The sequence below is a fragment of the Passer domesticus genome, chromosome 1 (genome assembly GCF_036417665.1).
Source record: "Passer domesticus isolate bPasDom1 chromosome 1, bPasDom1.hap1, whole genome shotgun sequence".
Taxonomy (NCBI): domain Eukaryota; kingdom Metazoa; phylum Chordata; class Aves; order Passeriformes; family Passeridae; genus Passer; species Passer domesticus.
In genome coordinates this window covers 136,281,733-136,287,959 of record NC_087474.1, presented here as the reverse complement: position 1 = coordinate 136,287,959, position 6,227 = coordinate 136,281,733, and the positions used below count along the sequence as shown (strand labels likewise).

The window sequence follows — 6,227 nt, the reverse complement described above, 5'->3', positions numbered from 1 at the left end:
AGCGTGGGAGTATAATGAATTATCCAGCATTTCACAACAGTTACTTATGCTTTCTCTAACAGCTAATAAAGTTTGTATCAATGAGTCTTTCATTTAGAATCAGCGTTGAGAGTAGCATATAAAGGGTTCAAAAATGTGTTTTAAGAGATTGCATTTCAGGTAACTAATGTGATATTAAATATTTTTGTACCAACTTTCATATTACAGGTTATGTGTGTGAGTGAGGTCAAGGGGACTTCACATGCCAAAGAGATCCATGACCACAAATCATAGGGAAATATCAAGTGAATATAATAGTAACCAGGAATATAGGTAATTTTTGTGTTTTCTGAGTTTTCTTTAACAGACCAGGTCTCATAGTTGACCCTGCTTTGAGCAAGTGGCCATTGAACAAATGGTTGGATTACAGTCCTCACGAGACATTTTCTGACCTGAATGACCTAAGAACTGATGAGCCCAAAGTGTTAAAAAATTTTTCTTTTCATATATGCTACTTTACATCAACAGAAATCGACAGTTGTCTTATATTACACTGAAATGTCATTTTTCAATAAGATTCACATGGAAAATTGTTAACCCATACCCACTGTTTATTTTTTAACAGACTGCAAATATATGTAATCATGTACAAAATGTTGTGGATTATGACCAAGAGCAGCTGGATGATATGTTGCTTCCGTATAACACTATTACATATTCAACTAATATGCTTAGAATGCAATCTACTTATGTCATTACATCTTTTAATTAATATTTCTATTTATAGGGAGATCACAGATAATGTATGAATGTTTCAGTCTCCATGAATGGCTCCATGGCAAGATGATGTAACCTTATGATAAATGTGAAAACACAGATAGCCAGACACTGTGCTGAACCTTATTTAGCTTTTCTTGCATGCTGGCTAGTTCTGTAAAATTTCTGTGGAATGCTACTTCTATCAGGTGCTACCTCTGTGAAAGAATTTGGTGAGTGCCCACTTGCCACTAAAACACAGCACCTTGGAGAGTATTCTGAATTGTGTATTGTGTACATACGTTTTAAACTCAAAATCCAAAACAATTCTCAGGAAAGTTGATTTCCATTTCTTAGCTTCTTAAAATTCCACAACTCTAAAAATTCCAAGAGAGCACTGATCTCTGAAATCTACAAATAGCGTTTCACATTTTCTGCATTATTTAAACTTATCTGTTATGCCCAAAAGAATGCTAGTTCTGACTTCCATACTCACAAGGTATATTGAAAGTGTAGTTAATTTGGCTTTTGTGGTATCTGTACCTACAGTCATTGACCCTAACTGGAATTGCAACTTGTTTCTTATAGTGAAGATTTCAGCTTTTTTTTTTATTTGATGCCTTATTTCAAGCCTTTACAGTGACATACATATGAGCACTGCTTTTTGCCTCTGGGGAACTACCCTAATTGATGCTGACTGAAATTTTAATCTTTCAAAAGCTACGGGAGTTCAGAGTTATTTTAGCAGAGTAAACAACTGCTGAAAGAATTATTGAGAAATTAAAGCAACCACAATAATAGATAATTTTAGTTTCTTAATTACATAAATTAATCCTTGCTCAATTATTTTTACACTGTCTCTACAACTCTTCGTAATGATATCTGAAAAGAAACTCCAAAAATAAGAAATTAGAAACATAATAAAATTAATAAAATGCTCTAATTCACGCCCACAGCAGGTCTTTTTTGTGTGAGGAATCCCTATGGAATTAAATAATTTCTATGTGAAAAATGTTCCAGCCTCATATTCACTAAAACATTCTTTTGATGATTTAATTTCTTTTTATGCAGTGTAGAAAAAATGCAGAAGTAAACGTGTTTTCTTACAAGAGTTTCTCTTCACAGCAACTACTACTGCAACTCCACTAGATACATTCTGGGGGATGGATATAAGACTGGTCAAAGGGACTGAAAAGGAAGTTAATAAGCTTTATTGATTTGTCCTCTGAGGAATGAAACTTGGAACCTCAAAAGTTTCCAGTCCTTCTCAGCTACAGTAAGTCAGTCTCTGGCCTCCAGAGGAAAAGCCAGAGATTTTATTCTAGTGATTCCTGTGTGTGAATAGAAGCCAGTTATGAAGATAAACACAAATAATAGCTTGAGCTAAGAATAAAGCAGAAAAAAAATCTTTATCAAGGAGTTGGTTGCATTGCTTTTCACTATTTTTCATTCTGTTTTTATACTATTCAATATTCAAGAGCAAGTTCTCAACTTTTTTACACATTTTCTGTCACAATTCATGTCACATTATGCATGATGATTGGCACTATTAAGACATACTTTAACTAGTACAGTGAGTCAGAAAACTCCCACTATTCTGTGTGCAAGTGACCCCTCCCATGTTAGCAATATCTGTTTAGCTGCATTTTTAACAGTTTCAGTGCTTAAGTGGAAAAATTCTTGGAAGAAACCATTGCCTTTTATCAGCTTTTAAAAAAAACCTGACAAACCACAAAGACCCCAACACACACCCAGAGAAAACAGAGGGAGAAAGAAGGAAATCTTGTAGGAAGAAAATCCTGAAATAGAGCTGGGTCACAAAAGGAACAAGAGAATGTTGGATAACTCTTTCCTGGAGAGCCCCTGCAGAAAGCACCAATAAATCCTGAATTATCTTCTGCATTTTTTGACACAGCTTTGTTGGAAAGCTGGTGACTCTGCTTTATTCAGACTGTGGAATAGTTTCTGTCTGGGCGCTAAAGGTACTTACCAGAATGGTGGAAGTGAATCTTGAAATTCCCTTTGGGACAGGAAAGAAATGAGTCAGAGTTACACTTTTTTTGGGAAGTTTGCTACAACCAGCAGACTATTATATAACGGAAAACCATGGATACCTCACTATTAAAAATATTATTTATTATACACCTATTATTAATAATATATTATCTAAGTCTATATTGAATATGATAAAAATCAACAGAGTTCAGTTTGGCTCTTTAAAAGAATGGTCTAGCCCTCTCTTGAAAGGATTCACAGCCGTGAGGATTAAAGGGACAGAAGTGCTTATTCCTGGAACTGCAGGACTTGTCTGTAGCAACATCATCCTGGCACTATGTGAAACATTTTGAATAAGAGTTCTTCTGGTTCAGGATGTTTGGGCTCTTATGCTGAGCTAACTTCCTCCTAATATATCATGTTCTGTGGGAAAATCTGTAAGGCAAGTTTCTTTTTTTGGACATTTTCCACACATTAGATATTGCAGCACCTGACCTAGAAAGCTCTTTGTTCTTTAGTAGATCTAAGGGAACTTGGAAGATTATCCACAGGGATATGGAAGAGGAGTGGAATGGGAACAAAATTAATTATGACTCTGCTCAGTTCCTGTGCAGTGCTGCAACGAGTGCTGAACTTGAATATACAGAATAGCCTCAACTATCTCTATAATGGCATCTATTGAATTGTTTGAGACTGGACTTATATAAAATGAAATCCTATGATCTTCTCCTATTTTGTATGCACTTTTATTCCTGCTCAAACACTGAAGCAAGCAGGAGGCTGCCCTGGGCTGAGAACCAATCAACGTCTGCAACAGTCTCGCTAAGAAAGGAAATAGTTCTGTAGCTATGTCTCTAATTTTATCACATATCCAGCTGGGAAAGGCTGATGGACTCACCTGAATCCTTCTCAAAGAGAAGTATCTTTATAAGAAGAGAGAAAATTAAATACAAGTAGAGAAAGCCAACAGTTATGAATTTGCAAGGTTGGACATAACTTTTGGTTTCTGTACTGTTTCAGAACTGAGAATCCTTTACCTCATCTGATATCCCTCTGGAAGGAGCTCTGCATAGTCAGAAATACCATTTTTCAGGTGCTGAGGTGGTGTTATATTTGCTGATGACATAATTTCTTTTTTCTGTCTGTGACAGCTTTTCCTGCTTACCAAATGGATGATGCTATGGCGAAGTGGATGTGTGGCTGCTTACCTGCTTCTCAGGAGGCCCCAAAGCAAAGCAGATATTTTCAGCAGACTTCCATTTGCATATCATTTTGCTTCACAGAGAGAAGAGAACTACTGCTGAACAAAACACTTCTGGCTGCCTAATGGTGTCTGATTTGCTGTCTGTCATTACTCACAGGGTAACAGACTTTGGGAGAGGGTGATGGGGTTGCTATTCTCCTTGGCAAGATAAATGGGTCTGAAAGATGAGCTAATATCTGTACTGCAAAATTGATTTTTTTCTTGTTCCATAACTGTCCAAAAGTAGGCACTGTCACATTGCTGGGAGGGCTTCTAGCCCCACCTGTTGTCAGTCTTGCTGGATACGCTGTGTAAGATTTAAATAAAATTAGACAAGAGTTAGTCAAACTTTCCCTTGGGCTGAAGTTCCTTGTTGTGTGACTCCTCAGGTTGATTATACTTTATTTTAAATTTCAGCCAAAATATTTAAATATTTTTTGTGATTTAGAATATTAAAAAGTGAGGCAGAGGGGAGTATTATCATAAATGAAAAAGAGTTCTATCTTTTTTCTGCCATAGAACCAAAGAATAAGATTGGGGAGAGCAGTACCTGCTCTGGAGATCTTTCAGCCAGCCCACTGCAGTTGAGCTGAAGCTACAAAGAGAAACACAGGAATCTATGATGTAAAATAAATAAATAAATAAATAAATAAATAAATAAATAATTGTTTGTTGTAACAGCAGGTTGGACATACAGTAAACTGGTTAAACTGGTTACCCTGGGTCAACTGATAATTTTCTGTTTGATCTCTGTGCCTGTATTGGGTCTGGCTGGGATGAAGTTATTTTCCCCACAGCAGCCCTCAGTGCTGGGCTTTTCACTGCTGGAAAAGTGTTGATAACAAAAGGTGTTTTGGCTTCTGCTGAGCAGTGCTGGCACAGTATCAGGGCTGTCTCCCCAGCATTCCTCTCTCATCAGCAGGCTGGAGGTGAGCAAGATCTTGTGAGGGGACATGGTTGACCCCAACTGACCAAAAAGGGACAAGCTGTCTGCCCAAGAAACCACTACATGTGCTGGTCCTGCTTCCTGGCAAGTGGCTGGACATTGTTATTGGTGAGAAGTAGAGAATAAGAAACTTTGTAGTTTTTTTCTGCTTGTGCATGTACGACTTTTCAATTTTGCTCAACCTACTTCCACCTTATTCTCCCTCCCTGCCCTGACCAGCTGAGTGATGTGGTGGGTGGGATCTGCTGTCTTTGTCATTAGCAGGATACCAAAACTGGGCTGACAACTCTTTCATCTGTCATAGGGGGTGGATAACTGGACTTTCTCATTTTTTGAAAATCCCTCTATTTCTGGAAGAGGGAAGAGGTGGGGGAATATAGGAGAGGAGAATGTGTTTATATTACATTCTCTTACATAAGCATGAGCACAGTGGGGAAAATTTTAATGGTGGTATTTCCACAGCTTTTAATAACTGATTTGCAAAGTTAATAATGTGTTTTCCATGAGGGGTTTTTGTGCTTTTTGTGCTTAAAAATCCAGAACAACACAGAAGCTAAGTGTGTGCAAGGGCAGCAGCAAAGCCCCACAGATCTAATATTTTAACAAAGCCACAGCAGTGACTGCTGAAAAGGTGAGAAAATGCTTGTATAATGGGAAGAAAAGTGGAGTGTTCAGCTTTAGGTCATGATAGGTTTTCTGTCAAGGATAAATAAAAGAAAATTGTTTACTTCCTATATTGTTTCTTTAGAAGTTAATTTTCTTTCAGTTTTGGATTTATTAAAAAAATGCCAAGAAATTGTTGAAGAAAGAAGCTTCAACAGATAGCAATGAAAGCTTAGTACAGATGCACTACTAATAAACTGGCTTCAGGCAACCACAAAGTAAATTTTGAAGGTTTGAATAGAGAGATAAACCATTGTTCTGGGCTCCTATTCAATCAGTTCTGAAGGACCTCTTCACTGAAAGCAAACCTGCTCTCCAGGGGATACTGTGGCTTACTTACAGCTCTAACTACTCCATAATCTTCCACATCAAATCTCTCAACAGCAGCTTTGAACTGTCTACCTCCTTGGAGAAGATCTAGCTATCTCTGAAAGACCACATGTCCTTAATAAAATCAGTTGCACTTCCTACTTCAGACCTGGATGAAAGTGCAAACCTTCACCAACTGACAGAGAAATTTCCTTTATTCCTAAAGGCAAAATGACCCAATGCTTCAGAGAGAACACTACTGATAGGCACAGGGCTAAAATGTTTGTGATATGGAGTATCAGATAAGTTGCCATGAAGCCAAATATTACCATCCTT

The 6,227-nt window shown here is 37.4% G+C and overlaps 1 long non-coding RNA gene across 1 annotated transcript; it reads left to right on the top strand.

Moving 5' to 3' along the window:
• Nucleotides 1–776: 776 nt before the first annotated feature.
• Nucleotides 777–4,506, top strand: LOC135289715 (uncharacterized). The gene is made up of 3 exons (XR_010352444.1): nt 777–968; nt 1,861–2,011; nt 3,882–4,506. It is a non-coding gene; the product is annotated as an uncharacterized LOC135289715 (long non-coding RNA).
• The last annotated feature ends 1,721 nt before the right edge of the window (nt 4,507–6,227 follow it).